Source organism: Gigantopelta aegis, chromosome 3, assembly GCF_016097555.1.
Source record: "Gigantopelta aegis isolate Gae_Host chromosome 3, Gae_host_genome, whole genome shotgun sequence".
NCBI classification, from domain to species: Eukaryota; Metazoa; Mollusca; class Gastropoda; order Neomphalida; family Peltospiridae; genus Gigantopelta; species Gigantopelta aegis.
The window spans coordinates 24,208,140-24,233,395 of NC_054701.1; the positions used below are offsets into that span (position 1 = coordinate 24,208,140).

A 25,256-nucleotide genomic window follows, 5' to 3' on the forward strand; every position below is an offset into this window, starting at 1 on the left:
TCGAACAACGTCTGCTCAGGTAACAGTTCAATGCGAAATATCTCCCGTCTGCCATTATATTCAAATTGAGATTTTTATTATATCCATAACAATTGGGTATCACGCGCGTTCTGTCACCAGGTTATCTCCCTTTTAAATAGATCTTCTTAACTTTTGCAAAATCCTCCGACTTTGCAGACGACTTCTTTGTTGAATTGAATGAATATATAAAGTCAGTCCTACGCGTGCATTACTGAACTAAATACAATATGTTTGCTTCATTGGTGTCGATGAATTCTCGTGGCATCGCACTGGCGGCAGTTTTAGCGAGACCTTGGCGTACGTTTGAAGATCTACCCGAGATCAGACATGATGTCGCCACACTTCACAATGCCAGAATCTCAAAGTTTCTGAATACATTTTAGTGTGCAGCACAATGTCGTGCTTGTTAGTTCCGACCAGTAGTTATAATAAATCTCTTACAGTGGGAATCAAGATCAAGAATAATGTCTAGACTAATAGCATACAAAACAGTCTAAGTTCCAAGATTTTATTTTAAATTCTAAAAGGTGGTTGTTTTTTTGCTGTTTTTGCTGCTGTTGCTGTTGTTGTTTTTGGGGGGGAAAGTGTCCCTTTAAACGTCTGTGTGTGTGTGTGTGTGTGTGTGTGTGTGTGTGTGTGTGTGTACACGTGCGTGTGTGTTTTGTTTTTCTCATTTTGTTTTTCTACTTTACTGTTTTGTTTTGCATGTTTTTGTTTTTGATTTTGTTTTTTGTTGGGTTTTTTGTTTGGGGGGGGTGGTGGGTGGGTGGGGGGGGTGGTGGGTGGGTGGGTGGGGAGTTTTGTGGTTGCTGTTACTGTTTTTGTTGGGTTTTTGGTTGGTTTTTTCTGGGGGGTTTTATGGGTTTTTTTTAATTTATTACATTTTGGGGGGTTGTTGGGTGGCGGTGGGGAGATGATTTGCTTTCAGTTTCTTGTTTGTTTGTTTGTTTATTTGTTTGACTGCTTGTTAGCTTGTATATTTGCGATTTTGTTATTGTTGTAGGCCTATAATTTCGGAACCTTAGTATTTAAAGCATGTTCAGCTATCGTTGAGTATATTTTGAAATGGTGTTGTTTTATTTGTATAAATTTATATCGTATTCAAAGAACACAATGCAGATATCAACCTATATTTTATTATTCGCAAACTGTGCTTTCCATTACATTGGCGATCTAGCAATTCCTGCGGGGACCGCTCTATAGTCCGAAGGTTCAATGGTCCGAAGATTCAATAGTCCGGGCTTAGGTCTATAAACCTTCGGACTACTGAACCTAGGGTTAGGGTTAGGGTTGAACCTTCGGACAGCTGAACATTCGGACTATAGAGCTATCAACATTCCTCGGATACCCGGTTGATACATGGTTTAAAAAGGGTGTTGACGTGCTGACTGGAACAGTTGTATTAAAATGTAATATTATAGAGCTATCAACGTTCCTCGGATACCCGGTTGATACATGGTTTAAAAAGGGTGTTGACGTGCTGACTGGAACAGTTGTATTAAAATGTAATATTATAGAGCTACATCGGGGGCTGTTTTGGTAGGGTGCAATTTGCTGTCAGGCGGTACCTGGACAAACTCCATTAAATCTCACCCTGGAAGGGGATTCCAGATTCGATTGTAATAAAATAATATTCCATAGATACTTATAGTCATGTAAATGTTTTTATTTTGTGTTTTCAAACGTTTTAGTTATATGAAAAATAGATGAGATGTAGGTCCCTCTATATCCGCCACTGATTTCGTGGTGTCAAAAAAAGAAGAAGAAAAGAACATCATCAAAGAGAACTCATCTGGATGGTTCCAAATCAAGTCTGACGTCTGCTTCTTTTGAAGTGTCGTCTGTGAGGAAAACAGAAGCAGACGTGCGCGCGAATCACGCGTCTTATCTGAATGCATTCCATACTTCACGGAGCGGGATGTAGTTCAGTGGATCAGGCTCCGCCCGACGTGCCATGGGTGGCGTGATCGATCTACATGAGTGGACCTACTGGTTTTTATCCCGTTCTAACCAGTGTTGAACGAGTGGTATGTCAAAGGTAACTTAATGAATTATAATACATGTATTATAATTCAAATTTGCAGAAAACTAAATAAAGAGAAAATTTTAAGAAAATCTAGTATCGATAGTTTTTTTTTTATATATATATAAATTTAACATGTATAAAAATTACGACAGTTTCACAGCTTATTGGAACACAAATACGATAATATTTTACAGTGTCATAGTGTTTCAAGAGTAATTTACATTGATAAATTCATCAATTAATCTGTTTAAAATATAACTAAATTGGATCGCTTTTATTATCTTATACAAAGTTTTAAAATATACTTGCCGTGATATTCGTGTTGTATTGTTCTTTTGCCCACAGCTCTTTGCCCTGTGGTTTTGGGTTGTTGTTTTTTAACATAATTATATAAGTTTGATTTTTAGTTTAATCGTTTCCATATACTTACCTTTGTTTGACACCCAATAGCCGATGTGTGTTTTTGTGCTGGGTGTCATTTAACATTCATTCATTTATTACCTTAAACTGTTTGTGTAATTAATATTTTAATGCTTATTATATCAATGTAAGCTAATGGATTCATTCAAAAACATATTTCTTCTATGACATTTCTACTTTATTTTGATTACAATATTTAGATATCCGTTCTGCTCTTTGTTCGCTTTTGTATATTTATTTTGTTACCACTGTTTTAATCACTGTTGGACTCTATAAACTCCAAGCATTTCTGTTGCTAATATTTCTACCACTTTAGAATGTAAAGCACCCATTTAATCCCATAGATGAAAATAGTAATATATGTATGTAACTAAAGTTCCTGTATGCAACACGTCACTCAACATATAACAACATAGACATAAATACTGTTGCAATTTGTACTTAAAATTTATCGAAGAACACAGGAAAAAACTTATGGCAAGAAGTCCTGTCACATAGTATATCATGAGTATTAAGTATTTGGTGCTCCATTAAAAGTGAATTTCACTTCGAATTTCCACACAGTATGGTTGTATTATTTACTTGGTGCTATCTAAAGTGCTATATAAAGCTACTCGCTGAGATGTTATTTGGCATAATGTTACGTAAAGTGTTGACTAATAATCTAAACTTTGCTTATTCAAAAAAAATTCTAAACATTTTCTGTGTGTATGAAACTCAAAATAGAGGTTTAACTTTGACAAAGACTAGCAGGTTGTAAGCGGCACCTTGGGACGTGCACTGCGGCTGTTGAAATTGTTGGCTTTCTGATGGACATTGACGTGCAGATGAAAATGAAAAGTTGTTGCTAACATTTTCTGCGTGGCGGTGTCTTTGATGTGTAGGGAACGAAGTCTGCGGGGAGAGGGGAGGAAAGCGCACTCGGATGTGAAGTGTAAGCATAAACAGAAGACTGGGTGTAGGTTTTTTTTTAACGATCTGGTTGTCAGGTCTGTCGTGTAGTGCTCTCGAGGGATCAACAGAATAAGAAGAGTCTTTTTCCCCCTTTTTTAGTTATTATTATTATTTTTTTTTTAAATTTTCTCAATTCATTTACAGAAACTGTTCCAAGTTATTTAACTGAAAAACGTATTATTTTACAAACACATACACGCGCGTGCGCACACACAAACATACACACACACACACACGCACACACACACATACACACACACACACACAAACACACACACATACATAAATGCACCCACACACATACATGCACCCACACCCACATACGCATGCAAACACACACAAACACACACATATACACGCGCGCGCACGCACACACACACACACACACACACACATACATGCACCCACACGCATGCAAACACACACACACACACATACATACATGCACACACACACACACACATACATGCACACGCGCGCATGCAAATACACACACACACACACACACATACATATATATATATATATATATGTGTGTGTGTGTGTGTGTATGTGTGCGTGCGTGCGTGTGTGTATTGTAGTTGTAGTAGTAGTATACACTGTCAGTGTGAAGTGGAATGATCTGAAGCCGATGGAAAAAGATATACATTGTAATGTTAACAGAAATGTTGTAGAAATATTTTACATTCCACACAGAATTAATTTTAAACTTTTAAAAACGTTTTGATTTGAAATTCTATACAAATTTTTAAAATATACTTACCTTGATATTTGTATTGGACAGCATTTCCCCCACAGCTCTTTACGCTGTTTTCACACATTTAATTTTTGTTTATAAATAATGATATTCACACCCAATAACCATTGTGTATTTTTGTGCTGGGGTGTTAATTTATTCTTTCAGTAGTAGTTGTAGTGATAGTAATATAGATAACCTAGTAAACGCAGTTGCAAACATTGCAAAAACTAAAAAACCAAAAAACAATCTTTATCAATTTCAACAGTAGTATCAGTGACAGTTTAACATATTCACATACATTAGTAAAGGTATACTCTAAAATGTCTTATGCTGCTGCCTTGAAATGCATAACAAATGAAGAGTCGTTTAAATGAAGTCGACTTAAATCATTCCAGGTGAAGTGACTACGTTATCCATTACTGTGAACAAGTAACCAGACACCCGAACTGGGTTGAACGCAAGTGCCATTCACAAACACTCACAGTGTTTGCTATATAGTAGTAGTAGTAGTAGTAGTAGTAGCAGTAGCAGTAGCAGTAGCAGTAGCAGTAGTAGTAGTAGTAGCAGTAGTAGTAGTAGTAGTAGTAGTTGTTGTTGTTGTTGTTGTTGTTGTTATAGTAATAGTAGTAGATGTAGTAGTAGTAGTAGTAGTAGTTGTTGTAGTAGTAGATGTAGATGTAGTAGTAGTAGTAATAGTGGTAGTGGTAGCAGTCGTAGTAGATGTATTAGTAGTAGTAGCAGCTGTTGTTGTTATTGTTGTTGTTATAGTAATGGCAGTAGTAGTAGCCTTTGCACATTGTGTGTAAAATCAGAAGAATTAAATATTGGTTGAAACTCCTACAAACAAATGTATTTTAAAAGCATTATATGAAGATATGTCAGAACATATGAACCCCTCTAACTGGCTTTATAAGGTAAGATTTCTACTATTATCTATAGGTGTTGGAGCTGTTTGGTTTAGTCAACATATAGATAGTCTTGTTTTTGTTTTAAAATACGCTTAACTGATCAGTTTATTCAAGAGAAAGATGCCATAATAGACAAATCTCCTTAATGTCATATATATATATATATATATATATATATATATATATATATATATATATATATATATATATATATATATATACACACACACAAAGAAAAAAGTTAAGCGCCCCTAGATATAATTAGTACTGAAATAGCCCCATTCGTAAAATCTGCGAAGTACGTGACGAATATGTAAAGAATGGTATTCCATCGAAATAATAGGATAGAACAATGACAACTGTGACGTACCACAACTGAACGACATGTTCGTGCATCATGCCACCTATGTTTTGCTCAAAATGCAGTATCAATACACTGCAATTGTTGACATTTAACGTCTTGCATTGTTGAAGTTTAATCATTGAATATGGGACGCCGACTGTTGTGAGAGGCCCAAAGATGGCGTATTATTGGTATGCATGCGACCGGCATGACCTTCAAAAGTATAGGACGTCAACTGGGGTATTATTACACTGCAATCAGCAGACTGATACGAAAACACGGGCATACCAATGCTGTAAAGGATCTCCCACGGTCAGGGAGACCGCGCATGACTTCACAGCCCTGCTTCGGCTCGTACGTCGTCAACCATTTGCTACGTCTCCTGTTCTGAATAGCCAATGGTTACCCAATAGACGGATGTCAGCCAGAACAGTGAGGAATCGTCTGAAATTTGCGGGATTGAAGGCCAGAAGGGTCATCAAGTGTCCCTTTCTTGCTGATCATCACGAGGGACGCCGTATAGCGTGGTGTTTGGCCCGAAGAGGTTAGAATCTGAGGTCCTGGCGAAGAGTTCATTGGTCCGACGAAAACCGGTTCCTGCTCCATGTCACAGATGGCCGATTGAGAGTTTGGAGACATAAAAATGCTGCCTACACACCCAGGAACATATGACCTACGGCCCCGTATGGTGGAGGTTCAGTAATGGTTTGGGGTTGCCTGTCACATGATTGTAAGCTGGATCTTGTCAACATCCAAGGCAACCTCAATGGTGATTGGTATATTCGCAACGTCCTGCAACCAGTTGTTGTGCCGCATTTTGACAACCATCCACTCGCCACCATACCTCTGTACAACGCTAGGCCACATCGTTCCCGAGCAGTAACAGCTTTACTCCAAACTGAAGCTGTGACGACACTGCCCTGACCGGCCATGAGTCCTGACCTAAACCCGCTAGAGCATGTTTGGGACATCTTGGGGCGTCGAGTACAGGCACTGACCCCACCTGTACAGACTCTGGCACAATTAGAAGCAGCTCGTCATCGAGAATGGAAGAAGTTACCCATGCAGCAGATCAGACGACTTACTGGAGAGATGAGACGAAGGGTGGAAGCTGTCATCCGGGCACGTGGCGGGTTTACCCGCTATTGATGATTTGTGTCATGAATGTGATATGTGGACTTCAAATGACATTTTTCATCATCAGTCATGATGTTGATTTGTGTTTCTGACTCTGCACCTCCATACTTATTGTACCTCAGTTTATGGCTCAAATACAGCATATTGGAATTCTTCTCAGAATCATGATTAAAATTTCATAACTGGATACACTTGTTATGTTTCCTTACTGTCAAAGATGTATTCTTGCAAAAGACATTTGTTTTTCCGAGGTTATGTTATCAGGCTTTCAACGCCAAACCTCGAAAGACAAGTCATTGTCAAAAATACAGGGGTTGCTAAACTTGTTTTTTTTGTGTGTGTGTGTGTGTGTGTGTGTGTGTGTGTGTGTGTGTGTGTGTGTGTGTGTGTGTGTATATATATATATATACACACTTTTTGTTTACAACATTACCTTAGAATCTCATTCCTGACACTAATTATAGAATGTTGTGTTTCTTCCCATCAACTTCTCATTAAAAAAGGGAGATGTTATGGCAATGAAAGATCAGAAAGAAAATGTAAATTGTGTAATAAGGACTACATAGAAGATGAACATCACAACTTTATTTTGATATGTCCATTGTATATATACTCTTCAAAAAAAGAAACGCAAAAGGGTACAAATGGGTTATAACTCCGATTTTATGTTTCCTACCGGTTCATGCTTTGTGAATATAAGGTCATTGCATGTCCCAAACACATTCCCACGGTTACATTCGATAAAACGCAGCTACTGTACAATAAAGTTCCAAAATGTGAATATTCGCAAAAACGCAGCCACGTGCAAACCATGTCACCACTGCACGTGCGTTGTCTGCACGTGCAACATGAACTCCGACAGTATAAAAGTGCAGGGTGTTCGCTTGCCTGGCCTCTGTATCTGGCCGACAGTTGACAATCCAGGACATGCCACGTCTCAGTGAACCGCAGAGAAACAATGCCATCGGCCGACTAGACGCAGGCGAATCCAGAACGGCCGTTGCCAGGGCATTCCATGTGTCCCCAAGCACCATCTCCAGACTGTGGGACCGTTACCAGCAACATGGATCAACACGTGACCTCCCTAGATCCGGTCGACCACGGGTCACTACCCCCGGGCAGGACCGCTACATCCGGGTACGCCACCTTCGGGAACGATTGACTACTGCCACCTCCACAGCCGCAGCAATACCAGGTTTGCGCAGGATATCCGACCAGACCGTACGGAACCGCCTACGTGAGGTAGGAATTCGTGCCAGACGTCCAGTTCGAGGTGTCATCTTAACACCACAACACCGTCGACTCCGACTGCAGTGGTGCCAGATTCATCGACAATGGCCTCAACTGCGATGGAGACAGGTGTGGTTCAGTGACGAGTCCCGATTTCTGCTCCGACGTCATGATGGAAGATGTCGCGTGTATAGGCGTCGTGGTGAACGTTATGCGGCAAACTGCGTGCAGGAAGTGGACAGATTCGGCGGGGGTAGTGTCATGGTGTGGGCAGCCATCTCACACACTGGCAGAACTGACCTGGTCCACGTGCAGGGCAACCTGAATGCACAGGGCTACATTGACCAGATCCTCCGGCCACACATCGTTCCAGCTATGGCCAACGCCAACGCAGTGTTCCAACATGACAACGCCAGGCCTCACACAGCACGTCTCACAACGGCTTTCCTACAGAACAACAACATTAATGTCCTTCCTTGGCCATCGATATCACCGGATTTGAACCCAATTGAGCATCTATGGGACGAGTTGGACCGACGCCTCCGACAGCGACAACCACAGCCCCAGACCCTGCCCGAGCTGGCAGCAGCCTTGCAGGCCGAGTGGGCCACCATCCCCCGGGACGTCATCCGTACTCTGGTTGCTTCAATGGGCAGGCGGTGCCAGGCAGTTGTCAACACACGCGAAGGCCACACCCGGTATTGACTCCAGATGACCTTGACCTTGGTGGTGTGTCCTATCACTTACTCACAATGGACTAGAGTGAATTGTGAACAATCCTGCAACATTTGGTAATTAAATCAATTCTCCAAATGTTACGACAATGTGGTTTTGCATTTCTTCTTTTGAAGAGTATAGATCTATGATCTCGTTATATTATGAAATATTATTGGTTCAAACCATCGGTGTATAAAATTGTACAATGATTATCTGTTCAAAACAAAAACGAACTCTGTATTCTTGGTAAATACCTCAAACAGGCCACACATTTACGTTCTCAACTCATTTGAATGTCCATCCTCCAAGTACACGATCTCTCAGGCATATGTTTGTTTATGTATCATTGCATATTTTATGCCTATGAGCCGCAAAGTTTAAAGCAAACAAACTATGCTAGTAGTAGTAGTAACAATAGTAACAGCAGCAGCAGCAGCAGCAGCAGCAGCAGCAGCAATAGCAGTAGCAGTAGCAGCAGCAGCAGCAGCAGCAGCAGCAGCAGCAGCAGCAGCAGTAGTAGTAGTAGTAGTAGTAGTAGTAGTAGTAGTAGTAGTAGTAGTAGTAGTAGTAGTAGTAATAGTAGCGTTGGTAGTGGTGGTGGTGCTGGTGCTTGTAGTAGTAATAATTATTACTGCATACTAAATATTATATAAGTCAATAAAAGCAACAAGGAAAGTAACAGTTTGAATTCCTGACATAGCTTACATTCGCAAATACATTATATGTATGAATCCTTGAGGAATATAAACGGGAAGTGTTTATATTTTCCAAGTTGTTATTTTTAACCAACTGTCGATGTTTTGTTCATCACAATTATCCGCCGAAAACATGCTTGTCCAAAGCAAATTTATCTCCCGATAGTGCCTTGAAGTCCTGTGAATGAAAGAAAATAAAATAACAAAATACGTCGTTTTTATGTCACAATTTCTCCTCATTCCCCATTATAACATCTGTGCGGGGGTAACGACAGCTGTTGCGGGTGATTTTAAAATTCGACTTTACAACTGGCAACGAAAGGAACGCCGCCGCTTTAACAGTGGATGTAGCACTGACTAAAATAAATGTGTAAATATGAAAGTTGCAAGATTAATGATTCAGAACAGTTTCATTTTGCAATAATTGCCGTTTTGCCTTGTGCTGCACGTGCTAACGGGATTATACGCTTAATCAGAAAGGCGCTGTTATCCTGCGATAGACCCGAGTCGTTTGATAGTTATGCCCAAACAGACGTGGAAAAGAAATTATATAACTTTTATTCGCTCCGAGAAAGAAGACATTTATTTTGGAACATGGACTTTTCGTTTTAGCGTCTTCTTTTAACAGAAACTACGCCCGCTATTAACGAAACGAAGGCGAAATTGAGATTGAGTTAGCAGATTTAACAGTTAACAGAGATCCCGGTGGGTATTTCATTTCGTATTGTACTTGTTCAGCACAAAAAAACGTGATTATCGACGGCGATAACTAAAACTGCGCATTTCCGGAAGCGGTGTTACTGTTTTTTCGATCAGTAGAGAAAAATACAAGACATTTGGAGTTTCATCTAAAGATACTAATCTATTACATTTATATTTTGAACTAACTCAACGTTTATTTGTGTGCGAAAATAAATATATATATTTAACTTTTTCTCTTCCTAACCTCCCTCCCCAACTCCCAACTTATGCCTGTTTATCTTTCTTATTCCGCACCCTCTCTAGCGGGCTAGATATGTTTTATATTAAGATGTCTGCGATCAATAATATAGATATGCATAGGCGTACGGGCTCCTATTTTTGTAACGGGGTGGGCAGGCTGATGTTTGCCTAAATTAAACAACAACAAAAAAAGTAAAGTTTGTTTTATTTAACGACGCCGCTAGAGCACATTGATTTTTTTATCTTATCATCGGCTATTGGACGTCAAACATATGGTCATTCTGACACTGTTTTTAGAGGAAACCCGCTGTCGCCACATAGGCTACTCTTTTTACGACAGGCAGCAAGGGATCTTTTATTTGCGCTTCCCACAGGCAGGATAGCACAAACCATGGCCTTTGTTGAACCAGTTATGGATCACTGGTCGGTGCAAGTGGTTTACACCTACCCATTGAGCCGTGCGGAGCACTCACTCAGGGTTTGGAGTCGGTATCTGGATTAAAAATCCCATGCCTCGACTGGGATCCGAACCCAGTACCTACCAGCCTGTAGACCGATGGCCTGCCACGACGCCACCGAGGCCGGTAAATTAAACAAAAATGCCCGAATCTGGATTACAGCGTTTATTCATATCAGTATTACTGCCAAACAGCTATATAGGGTTGCAAACAAATCGCCACGCATTTTTACACGGAGTAGAACGGTGGAAATACATGATGAAAAGGGTTCAGACCAGCTTAATTTACCCGAATGTTTCTGTCTTTTTTGCCTGAATCTGAAGACCCCCCCCCCCCCCCCCCCCCATTCTCGTACGCTTATGTGGCTATGTACGTACGTACGTATTTTGTTTTTAATTGTTTAAAACGAGGGGTAAAAGGAGGAATAGTGGGGGCTGGTTTAGGATTGTTCACTTCCATCAAATTATGTATGTGCACCCCATTTTCATCTTGGCTTTACACATTTACGTAACTAATTAATTTCCATTCTATACTTGTTCGTGTTTACAAAGCACGACTTAGGGATACATTTAGTGTCACAATTATTTATCTCCGCCTACTAAAGATCGCCAAGTAGCATTACTATTGTTACATTTCATTGGTCCATCTGTGAACGGAGTTTTAATTCGACACCGTTTGATCGGACCATGCAATCGCGTGACGAGCTGCTAATCTGTGATATTGTATAAAGTTATGTCCCTTGACAGCGTGATGATGCGTACTATTTTCCAAACAACTACTGCACTAAAAGTGGCTTAAGAAAATAGCTGACATTCGTGAGAATATTATTTTATTCTCATCTCTTGCTAAATTTTCATCTCTTGCTCGTTTACTCTTTAAAGGGACATTCCTGAGTTTTCTGCAATATTTAAGATGTTATCGACTAACAAAGACTTTTTAACGATTGTATATTTTTCGGCATAAAATATTAGTGGCTGTACATTAAACATGTTTCTGATCGTTCTAATATTTGTACTAGGTTAAATTTCATTTTATTTCTTTAAATATTTTTTTCGTACGTTCGAAATTATTTGAAGACAAAATCCAGTTTGAGCTTCTTACAAATATTAAGACGACCAGAAACGCATTGAATATAGAGACACTGATATTCTAAACAAGAAACTATATTTAATATGTCATATTAGTCGTTAGAAAAGTTTTCTTAGTGGAAGACATCTTACAATACAGAAAACTCAAGATAGTCCCTTTTAAGTTTAGCATGAATATTACTTGTTGTGAAGGAGGTGAAGATTATCTCACACATGCATCAGATCATAAGTAGTGTACGTGACGTAGCCCAGTGGTAAAGCGCTCGCTTGATGTGCGGTTGGTCTAGGATCGATTCCCGTTGGTGGGCCCAACGGGCTATTTTTTTAATCCAGTCAGTGCACCACGACTGGTATATCAAAGGCCGTGGTGTGTACTATCCTGTCTGTGAGATGGTGCATGTAAAAGATTCCTTGCTACTAATGGAAAAATATAGCGGGTTTCCCTCTCTAAGACTATATGTCACAATTACCAAATATGTGACATCCAATAGCCAATGATTAATATATCAATGTGGTATTGTTAAACAAAACGGATCATAAGTGGATCTGACATCACAGAGTGTATAAAATTTAACGAATGTTCACAAATTATTAGCATATTTTCTTTTCAAATTCTGTATTATTTTTGTAACTTTCATATAAACATCTAGTTGGGTTTTTTTCACAATTCTTGTAAAACAGAATCAAGTAGAACTTTATTCTTAAACTGCTTGTGTTAGTTTGCCCAATGTATAGAGATTTAAGACAACAGTATTTAAATAAGATTTACAATAGATGACCAAATATCCAAAAGTTTTATAGGCTAATGTCTTGTGATACCCCTAAAATGGTTATTAATTTAGCAAAATATGTACATCTTGCTATGCAGAGACGCCAGTTATTGTTATAATTGTTCCGCACAGCTTTATATGTACATCTTGCTATGCAGAGACGCCAGTTATTGTTATAATTGTTCCGCACAGCTTTATATGTACATCTTGCTATGCAGAGACGCCAGTTATTGTTATAATTGTTCCGCACAGCTTTATATGTACATCTTGCTATGCAGAGACGCCAGTTATTGTTATAATTGTTCCGCACAGCTTTATATGTACATCTTGCTATGCAGAGACGCCAGTTATTGTTATAATTGTTCCGCACAGCTTTATACTTTCAGGTATTTTCTTCAACTAGCCTTCTTACTTACTGAGTCACTGACTCTACATTTATTTTGTATTTTTCATTGTATGTTTGCTATAAGTGTTATGTAATACTTTATGCAATAAACATGTTACAACGTTATGGCTTGCACCTTTCCTGTTTAACACCTACAGAAATTAGTAATTAGTAATTTGTAATTGTTAATTACCTTTCTAAACAAAGTTCATAACTGCCATTTTCTTGTGAAAATACTTCACAAAGCCGATTAGGACAGGACATTTATATCTTGTGAACAAATATCAAAATTCCTATTGGAAACAGCATTGTCTTTAATGTTTCATTGAGTCTACATCCACTAAGGCGTAAATAAAAAACCAAACAATCGTAATCGACTTATCCGAATTGTTTTGTCACCATAAGAACCGTTAGATTTAAAATACATTTGGCTGATAAACAAGTGAATAGATACACTTGGTAAACCCCCGAAGGGTGCGCTCTCATTCGTTTAAGTTCAGTGAAATCTTTGTATCTAATGTACCTTTAATTAAAGTGTGTTTGTGGTTTCCCTAACAGTAATTAATTAGTTATGTAAGTACTTACTTTCTGGCTGTTGTCGTGTTCCTCTTCAATGCTGTTGTGGAACAACAATAAAGAGTGTAAATAAATTGTTCTCTTTTGTTGCGTATGTTTTGAACAGCTGAAGAAAGCCCACCCACAGGCGAACTTTGGTAATTTGTGCTTGCCTTCCCTCCCCGCCCCCCCCCCCCAAAAAAAAAAAAGAAGAAAAAAAAAAGAATGGGGAATAAAAGAAGAAATAATTGTGTTAACCACACCCCTATATTATGTTTAATTAGCAGCTATTAGAAAATGAAAGAGATGTTTGCTTAATTGCACCGCAGTGCATTTTAAACAATAACTATTTGGTAACACAACTGCCGCTAGCTTTTGCCAGTAGAAGAACTTTGTACCCACACCTCAGCATACTCATCATCAAGAAAACTACAGCCTGCAGCAGTGTGACACGGGTAGCTGTACTGTTATAGGTCCTGACTGGGTTATAATTGTATTCTTGCATTCAGAACACACCCGTTCCCTACGTCGACTTAAATATATAACGGATAAATCAACCTCCACTACCAGGATTCGAACCATTGTGCTAATTTCCAATAACAGCTTACGACATGCACAATTAATATTATTATTTAACATACAAATAAAAAAAAAGAAATAAAAAGGTAATTTATATACATGTACTACAATAGTCAGGCTATTTGTGGCTATACAGACGTTTGTACATTTTGTTTTAATAAATACTATTTCCTAACAGGACTTTATTTATCTGATTCAAGTAGTGTTGTAACTGGGGGGGGGGGGGGGGGGGTAGTGGCACAAATCAAAACCACTATTCTATACATAAAGGTACATCTTTTGGAGATCACTAAACGTTGTCTAACGTGAAATTTAGGGCGGGATATAGCTCAGTGTGTACAACGCTCCCCTGAGGTATTTTAATTGTAGAATGACACCTCAGTAAAACCATTCTCTGATTGAGGTTTTTTCTTGTCTCAAGCAGTGTCCCACGTCTGGTACATCAAAGGCCGTGGTATCTGATGTCCTGTATGTGGAAATTAAATATCAAAGATCCTTTGTGTTTATTGCAAACAATTAGTAGGTTTTCTCTAAGATAACGTATCAAAAATTATCAAATGTTTGACATCCAATAGTTGATTATTAATAAATCAATGTGCTCTAGCGGTGTCGTTAAACAAAACAAGCTTTAGATCCTTCGCAATCCGAAGCAGATGTCGGTGTTGCCATAAAAACTGTATTTGATTTGCGTCTATCTACGTCCAATCTTCGTTGGTAGGTAGATCGACAAATTATTCTGTAAAAAAAAATCCAAGTCTAAGTCCAATATTTTTAACATGCTCATATACCACTAGAGTTTTGAGCATGTCTGTCCCGGAACCCATCTCCGGATAGCCAGATAGCCGTAAAAAAGTGCATACAGATTTTGAAGTGGAATTTACAAAACCCAATACTCCAAATCACACGATCTTCTGAACAGTACTAGTATGGGTGATCATCGGGAGGCTGGCATGCAGTCATTCAGTGGGCTACCATGCAATCATCGCACCATCATGATCATGATCTCTGTCATTGATCAGAATAACTCCTACTGATTAAAAACATATTAGCAGGCAGGTGATGGACCGCAAACAAACAAACAAAACACCTACAGTGAAATACTGAGGGCAGGAATGTCATTTAGCAACAGAGCCTAATTCCTTTCTAAACACTATTGGCTGCCAACAAATTAATTAGTTATGCAACCCCGAAGTGTCACTGATCTGGTTGGAGCCTCCCACACGTTGTAGTAGGGATCATTACCCTATGTTTATATCCATGGCCTAACAGATCATGGTTGCTATAAGTGTGGGAAAGCACAAGATCACGGAAGCGAAGCAAAATATCAGCAGAAGGTTAAATACTCTGGCCTTCAAAGACATGTATTAGGGTATGCCTCATGGTTTCTCATCACCAAAAACTATTTATTAGTTGTTGAACGTTTTCCATTTTCCAATCTTAACACGGTGGACGTCCTTCTTTTATGATTATAATATTATTTATGAAATATTTTTCATTCAATTTATGAGAAAAAAACCCTTTGAAGACATCAGATAAGCCACTTCGTACAATTAAGAAAGACTAACAAAATACAGTGAAATCAAATATATTTACATTTCTAAAGAATACAAATATATTTCATAATACAATGTCCTTCCAAATGCATTCATCAAATCATTTAATTATTTATTCTGCTACGTACAGAACATATTTTATTATCGTAACTATAATATCATATACAGTTTGAAATGTCATGGAGAATATTCACTTGCATGCGACATGATTGTAGATGTGACGAATAAGGAAGGAAATCTTTTATTTACCGATGCACTCAACACATTTTATTTACGGTTATATGGCGTCAGACATATGGTTAAGTACCATACAGATATAGAGAGAGGCAACCCGCTGTCGCCACTTCATGGGCTACTCTGTTTTTTCGATTGGCAGCAAGGGATCTTTTATATGCACCATACCACAGAAAGGATAGTACATACCACGGCCTTTGTTACACCAGTTGTGTAGCATTGGCTGGAACGAGAAATAGCCCAATAGGGCCACCGACAGGGATCGATCCTAAACCGACGGCGCATCAAGCAAGCGCTTTACCACTGAGCTAACCCCCCCCCCCCCCCCCACACACACACACACACACACTACCCGTGACGAATAAAAACTCCTGACAAGTCCAATAATCCACAACTTGTGATGTATAAGTTTTGCGCTAAAAAAAGTTAAATTTTAAATGTTTGTTTTAACGGCACGACTAGAGCACATTGATTATGTAGTCAACGGCTACTGGATGTCAAAAACATTCGATTATTCGGAATCATTGTCTTAAAGAAAGCCAACTACATATTCCAATTAGCAGCACTTACCCACAGACGTTACAGGACATACCACGGCCTTTAATAAACCAGTCGTGGGGAATTGGGTGAGACAGGGGAAAACAGTCAGATAATGCCAGCTACATATTCCAATTAACAGCACTTACCCACAGACGTTACAGGACATACCACGGCCTTTAATAAACCAGTCATGGGGAACTGGGTGAGACAGGGGAAAACAGTCAGATAATAAGTCCACCGATGGGTTTCGATCCGACGACCATAGCACAACAGACGAGCGTTTTACCGACTGATCTAAACAAATAATAATAATCCCGCCCCAAGCTAATGAGCACCATTTTCAAAAACCAAAGAAGGATCTACGTACAACAGACCATATCTAATGCACGACTTACAGAACATCTTCAGGGCTGGTTTCGATTCTACTACCAAAAGACATCAGGCGAATACTCTACCGACTGAGCTAAATCGCACTCCAAGCTAATGAGCACTATTTTCAAAACGCCCAAGAAGGATCCACGTACAACAGACCATATCTAATCCACGACTTTCTGAACATCTTCAGGGCTGGTTTCACACCGCAAACATGGCATTCCGTGCTCTTTACCGGATCCGAAATTCTGAAGAGTCGGACAAAGTAGGAAACCATCACGCAATGATCGCATGTGTTGCACAGTCACACTGCCATTAAGAGATGTCTTGGCGAACGGTCGGCTGGCGACGCATGATAAGTTTGACAAGTGTACTCTGTTGCAAACTGCGTCGCCTGTCGCCTGTAAACCACAAGGAAGTTGAATTAATGACCATTAAGATAAGTTAATTGAAACTCACATTATATTGAGTCAAAGAAAAAGCTGAAATATTTTATATTATTATCACTGGCTTACTTATTAATCGTGTATGGTTATTGGCAAGACATATCCATCCTAGGTGTCATGATTTGTTTTGTGTATTGATTCTTGTTGAAATCATCATCATCATCATCATCATCATCATCATTTTCTTGATATTGGTTTAAACAATATTTTTTCGCAGATCAAATTTGGGATTGGCTAACAGGCAAGTGCCTATATTAAGGCCTCTTCCTACATTTAACAAATATACATGTTATACATCAAGATGGCTAGAACAATATTACAATAAAGATAAAGATAGATGTGTGGGGGGGGGGGGGGAGGGGGGATAGAAGACAGGAAGGTGTAGAAGAAATAAATAATAATAACAAACACTTAGAATGGTTGAATGGTTAATTGGTCTCGAAACGCTTACTATTAATATGAAAATTCTGAACAGGTTTAAATATAGAGATATTATCTGGACACTTAAATTTGAATCTCCAAATAGTAAAATTTGACACTTGAGATTATAATAGTTCACTAATTTGATTTGTTATTTTCTTGATATTGAATGCTGTTCATGCATACTTGCTACCACAAATATACTAACAGTTCATGTTCTGTCTTTTACACAAATACTAATCCAGACACACACATGATTTGCCAGCATAAACACAAAGGGTAGATAGTGCTACCACATTTACTAAAAAAATCTTCCATTTGTTTTGTTGTTTCTGAATAATCGAGCTCAGTAATAATTCTTTGTAATTAAATATCGTGTGTTTCATTTCTGGAATTAATTATCTGATGTTATAACATAAAACACAAGTTAATTATGATTTTATCATCATCATCATCATTATCATCATCATCATCATCATTATTATCATCATCATCAGCATCATCATCTTGACCACAACCGTCATCACTAGCAACACCATTACCATCACCATCATCATCATCATCATTATCATCTTTTAATCATCATCATCTACATTATCGTCATCGTCATCATCGTCGTCGTCGTCGCTACCAACGCCATTACCAGCATCATCATTTATTGATATCATCATCATCATTACCACCACCACCACCACTATAATCATAATTTCTATTCAAATCAAACAAACACTAAAGTTTATTTTTGAAACAAAACAGCTGAATCGCATCTACTGAATGCCAAACTTAAATGCAATATGGAGGTCTGGAAGGTTCGTGAATTATATTCCATCTACCAACCAACACTCCATCTTTCAATTGACATGTCTCTCACGGTGTTTACTGATCCCGGTGTTACAAAGAGTGTGAGAAGTCTCCACAATACTGGCGATCATCACCCAGTAATTGCCATATTGTGCATGGCAGACCATGTCATATTAAAACGTCGTTACCGGACTACTGATGTACTGCAACAAAGCGGAAAAACTCACGATGACGCAGTAGGGGCGGGAATATCAGCCTGTGACGTTAACAACACGTATACACTGATGTGAATTTAATAAGTAGCGATTAGATGTGGTATTGTAGTGGAGGTGCCAGAAAATTAATTAATTATGCAATCTTGTGTGTGGGTATGGAAATCTGGATAGGATCCTCGTCATATACGTTTGACGTGATTTGTTTAAATATAGCGTGTGTGGCGCCACGGCAGTGATGCTAATAGTCCAGCGTAAATAATGGTGACGATGTTGTTAATACTGTTTTAACGACAACGTTGGTTAGAGAACAACGTCGTGCACACACAAATTGTTTTAGTTTTATATTTTAAAATTAGCCTGACACAATCTCTACCCTACACCCCACCCACCCCCACCCCCACCCAACCCCCAAAGCCCCCACTACCCCACACTGTCCCCACATAAATGGGAGCAGGTAGGCTTTTGAGTGGATATAAGCATTATTAGACATAAATGACAAGTTTGGGATCGATCTACGTCGGTGGACCCATTGAGCTATTTCTCATTCCAACCAGTGGAACACGACTGGGGATATCAAAGACCGTGGCATGTACTGTACTGTCTGTGGAATGGCGCATATAAAATTTCCATTGCTACTAATCTCATTATGATAAAAAAATGTTTCCTCTAAAAACTACGTGTCACGATTACCAAATAGTTGACATCCAACAGCCGAGGGGCGGGACGTAGCCCAGTGGTAAAGCGCTCGCTCGATGCGCGGTCGGTCTGGGATCGATACCCGTCGGTGGGCCCGTTGAGCTATTTCTCATTCCAGCCAGTGCACCACGACTGGTATATCAAAGGTCGTGGTATGTACTACCCTATCTGTGAGATGGTGCATATAAAAGATGCCTTGCTGCTAATCGAAAAAGAGTAGCCCATGAAGTGGCGACAGCGGGTTTCCTCTCAATATCTGTGTGGTCCTTAACCATATGTCTGACGCCATATAACCGTAAATAAAATGTGTTGAGTGCGTCGTTAAATAAAACATTTCTTTCTTTCCAACAGCCGATGATTAAATGAATTTATTCTATTGGTGTCGTTAAACAAAACAAAGTTTAACTAATGTCATATTGAAAATGAACGTCGTCTCCGCTGGGATGTTGTATACAATACCGTAATGTGTACACAAAATGCGTAATCTGTTTGCTAGCTAAATACATTCAATGACTTCATCAACCGTTTACCAGGCGTCAGCTAACAGACAACACTGACAACGGTATGGAATGTTTTGTAAAACAGAACTTTATCCGATTAAAGACTTTGTGTCAGGTGTTACAAACACGGTGACAGAGAATAATACAAAGAATGGTTAAAATATGCGTCCGGTCATGGGATTCCAGTCTTGTCCGAGTTTAACTGGCACGCCTTTTATATAATTGTTACGACTGGGTATTGTCCGTGAAGCCAAAGAAATTAATTAGTGACGTAATGTCGAGTGTCATATTGGAAATGGAACCCTCCTTCTTTTGGTGGGCTATTCTCAAATCGTAAAACGCAGTCAGATGTCAGATGCCAGTTTGAGATCCATAGGCGCTTACAGAAATTATCTGGTGGTAGGGGTTCAATTTTAACAAACAAGAAACGTTGTTTTTGAAGTTCTATTACGATTTTGTAGATACCTTAAAATACCATTTATTTATTTACTATTATTATTTTGTTGTTGTTTGTATTTTATTTTCTTGGTGGCTTTTAAACCTTTATTTATGACAACGCGCGAGGTTATTTATTTATTTGCTATTTTTTGTTGTTGTTGTTGTTGTTGTTATTGTTGTTGCTTTCTTTATTTACCAAATACAGATATTGTAGGCATAAGACTGATGCACATCTTATATACCAAGTATAATAATGTCATACACTATTCGTCTCTATCTATGTAAATCCACAATAAGGCCAAGCAAAAAATATTTTAGGTTGTCGTCATCCCGAGTGTGAATTTCTATCACCACCCTTCTCTGCACCAACGCCTTTTGAAAACAAATATCAGTCTAAATATAATTATGAAGTTAAGTGATTAATAAAGTTCTAGCATTGCAATTATTATTTATTTTTTTAAGCTGCTCCAGTGCAAATTGATAATGGCGAAAATCTTTTTTTAATGATTATTTATTATTAATTATGATGAAATTAGAATGAACTTTTGTTTATTTTTTTTTAAACAATATTTATTGACGTTTGTGTTAACGTTGGGGATTGATCAACGTGCGATGCCTATATTAAAGGGACATTCCTGAGTTTGCTGCAATTTTTAAGATATAATAGACTAACAGAGACTTTTTAACGATTGTAATTTAATATCAAATATATTTTTCTGCATAAAATATTAATGGCTGTATATTAAACATGTTTCTGATCGTTGTAATATTTGTACTAGGTTCATTTCATTTTATTTCCTAAACATGTTTTTTTCGTACGTACGAAATTATTTGAAAACAAAATCCAGTTTGGGCTTCTTGCAAGTATTAAGACGACCAGAAACACATTGAATATACAGACACTGATATTCTAAACAAGAAAATATATTTAATACTTATGTAAGTGTAATCGTAGAAACATTTTATTAGTCGGAAACATCTTACAATGCAGCAAACTCAGGAATGTCTCTTTAAGGTCTACCCCTACATTTAACTATTACAAATTTTACATGGCAGGCAAAACAATACAACTGATTTAAAACAAGTAGACAGGAAGTGAAGATTGTAGGTGGGGATGTGTCATCTTGTCGTTTAAAACTAGGCCCAGCCTACATTTAGTCGAATGGATGTTTCGCAATAATAACTTATAAATGTCCGAGCTACTGACAAGGTATTCAGATCTTGTAATATTAATGGGTATTTAATTTATCTCCGATTTAAACTGTATCCTATAGTGTATAGTTGTCCAGAAACGTAATCGCTTGTTCAACGTGCATACACATTAACGTCATCGCTGTTACGTCCCTTTCGTCACGTGGTCTGCCAACGGTGTTTGCACGTGCACGGCTACAAAGGCTATGTGACACAAAAGTTTGGTCCTTCTTTCGTATTAAATGTACTATAATACGTCTAAGAGATGGATTTAAATTGATTTGAATGAAGCTATTGTGTCATTATTAAACAAATCTGAGAACACACAAATACAAATTTCGAGTACGAGGAGTTTGTTTGTTTTGATTTCAACATAACATTATTCATTTGGCCGTCAGACAGTTAACACAGTTCAGGGCCGTAGCGGGGGGGGGGGGGGGGGGGGGGGGGGGGGGGGGGGTGGGGGGGGAGGGGGAGGGGCAGATAAAAAAATCCGGATTTTTTAAAATAGAAACTTAAAGAAAATTCTCTTCTTAATCGTTTAAGGAGTTTTAGACTACTGTATTAACTACTCAGTTGCCCCCCCCCCCCCCCCCCAAAAAAAAAAGTTGACCTAGCTAATTTAAAGAACTGGAAGAATTCCACTGGCATCGCATAGGCTGCACCTTCCGATCAGCAGCAGTGGAAATTCATGTTGCATATTCTAAGACGGGATAGCTCAAACCAAGGATTTTTTTTATATATATATAAACTAGTCATGTATAAAATCTCGCTCCGATATGGAAGAAAAACAAAATAAAATAGACATAAATTTGCTATAGATGTAAAATTATTCAGTTACCACATTTCAGATTGCCTCGTCTAAGATCCTTAGTTGATGCTGGGATACAGAAGTCGAACATAATTAATTAATTTATTTTTGGTTCTGTTTTTGTATGGATAAGTCAGGAAACAGGTGATATTGATTTGTTTATCACTGTTTAAGCAACAAAAAAACCCCCAAACTTTACGCCAATTTACAACAAGATTGGTTAACTAGTATAGGCCTAAATAGCCCTCCAAAGTGATGATTTCCCATGATTTACCAAACGTATGCGACAAAGTTATTTGCTTTTTTTCTTATGTATTTTGCGCCAGTGGTCTTAATACTGAATAACGATTGTCTAGACTAAACGTACTAACTACATCTGATAAAGGATGAGACTCCATGCAGTATTTTTATACTATACATGTCTTTAATTGTACCTGCTTAGATGCGAGGCACGTGCAGGGTGAACAGCAAATCTTCAGATTATCTCTCTATCAGATTAGCCGCCCTCGAGAAGCTAATAGTTATTCGAGAGGAAACTACAACCCGTAATCACACACGTGGAATCACAGAAAACAAAATTACAGCCCTGGAATAACTAGTCATTATCAACCCATGGCTTTATTCATTTCATAAAAGGAGGCTCATCAACGTTTTAAATAGACATGCCGTCAGGCATCAAAATGGCGCTCACCGCACGCGCACTCCACGTGACATGCTAGCGCCAGAGCACGTGGCTGGTAAGTGGCATGTATTGCTTCCTCGTACGTTGTGGAGAATATTTCTTGGGAACCGGCAGTTTTTATCAACGAATGGGGGTGTAATAAAAGAAAGGGTTATGACGGAAATGTAATTGCAGGAATGAAATGTGAGATCAAAGGGGTATTATTAACTGGTTTGCTGGTAAGACGCTAACCAGAGTTGATTTATAAAAAAGAAAAAGAAGTAGAAACTACAGGTACGTGGTGGATCGGGATGTTCGTGCATGCATATTGATAGTTGTCTATTGTTCGACTTACGGTCATTTCACATGGACATACCTGGGAATATAATCAGAAATTGTAATAGAAATATAATTAACAAGGTAAAATATAGGTTTTGACAGCATGTGATGAGTAGCCTAATGCAATAAAACTAGATAAAAGTATATATAAAAAAAAAAAATAATGAGACAAAACTCCTAGGTTGACTTGTATATTTGTTTCTTTCATTTTTTAAAATGTTATTTATTATTGTTTGTTTATTGTTATTTGGGTTTTTTTGTGTGTTTTTTGTTTGGGTGAGTGTGTTTTTGTGGTTTTTAAGGTGTGTTTTTTTTGTTGTTGTCTTTTTAAATCAACATTTCTTTTCCTCATCTCATTCCTTACCAGTATATTTAGAAAACAAAAACAAAATATTGAACTGTTTAAGTACTTAGTTACTGAAAAACGTTATGGATGGCCTAAAACTTTAAATAAATGGTGTCTTTCAAAGGATTACGATACTTGATACACGAAGTAACCACAACACGCACATGAACAGCATTCCAAAGTGCTCCTTGGCTTTCGGGAATATTCATTTTAATATGATTAATTTTGGCCTTAAATGAGACTATCCTGAGTTTTCAAGACTTCCGTTAGTCCCCCACCCCCAACTAAAAAATAACAACAATTAATAATAATAATAATAATAATATAATAATAATAATAATAATAATAATAATAATAATAAATAAATAATAATAATAATAATAATAATAATAATAATAATAAATAAATAAATAATACACACATCCTGTTTTCCCTTCTTTTTCAAAACACTATCTTAGCTCAACATGTTTTAAAAAGTAAAGCATTAATTAGGATAAGTACATTTGGAATGACCTTTGCCCAAATTATTACAAATTCCATTAGCCTTTGGAAGAAATAATAAATTCGTACGAACAGAATTATTTGAGACAAAATTCGATTTTGAGGTACAGCAAAACATTACGATATGCAGAAATGCACTGGCTATAGAGATATTTATATTCAAACAAGAAAATGTAAGTAAATTGTAAAACAAAATTATGTTATTTGCCAAAAATCTTTTAAAACTCGTGCTAATCCCTTTATAATGTATTTTTACGGAATAGTACGAAATTTGTCGATTAAGCGTGTATTCCGTAAAAATCCGAAGCAGATCAGTGACCGATGCACACTGATATAGATAATTTTTGTTGTTGTTTTTCGTTTAACGACACCACTAGAGCACATTGATTTATTAATCATCAGCTATTGAATGTCAAACATTTGGTAATTCTGACACCGTTTTAGACAGGAAACCCGCTACATTTGTTTCTTTTGTAGCAAGGGATCTTTTATATGCACCATCCCACAGACGGGATAGTACTTACCACGGCCTTTGATATACCAGTCGTGATGCACTGGCTGGACTGAGAAATAGCCTAGACCGACCGTGCATTAAGCGAGTGCTGTGTCACTGGGCTACGTCCCGTTCTGCCGCAGACCAGTGCGGATCAAAGAGATATTTTATGGGAACACTTTGCTGACGTCTGCGTCAGATTTGCGACGAATCTGTTTGACGCAGATAGTCTGTGGCTGTGTTCCCTAAAATAGTGTGTCGATCTGCGACGGTCTGCATCAGTCGCCGACCTGTGACAGAGTGTATGGAAACCAGGTATTACCGTACGGATATATCTCATGCGAGTGCTTACGAAAAAGACAGAAAACAACCTATAATATATTGTCGTCGATATCGACAATTTACTTTAATTAATGCGATCGATATTAGAAGAAAAAAATTCTGTCAATAGTGTTTTATATTATGTAATTTTTCGGGTGTGTGCGTGTTGTTTTTGTTTTGTTTGTTTTTGTTTGTTTTTTATTTTTGTTGTTCGTTTGTTGTTTTTGTGTTTATTTTTGTTTTTGTTTTTTAGTTATTGTTGTTGGTTTTTTATTGCTTTTTTTTGGGGGGGGGGGAGGAGGAGAGGGGGCGGTATTATTTGGTATATTATTTTGTTTTGTTTTTTGTTGTGTTTTTGTGTTTTTCGCAGTTTTTTTAATCTAATGCAAGGCGACATACATCTTTATAATA

The 25,256-nt window shown here is 38.0% G+C and overlaps 1 long non-coding RNA gene across 1 annotated transcript in view; it reads left to right on the forward strand.

Annotated features, from left to right (window-relative positions):
- The first annotated feature begins 1,934 nt into the window (after positions 1-1,934).
- The window catches only part of LOC121367730, a 49,957-nt gene continuing 26,635 nt past the window's right edge, over positions 1,935-25,256 (forward strand). The window contains exon 1 of the long non-coding RNA XR_005957427.1: positions 1,935-2,059. This is a non-coding gene — a long non-coding RNA (uncharacterized LOC121367730). The remainder of the gene's footprint in view (positions 2,060-25,256) is intronic.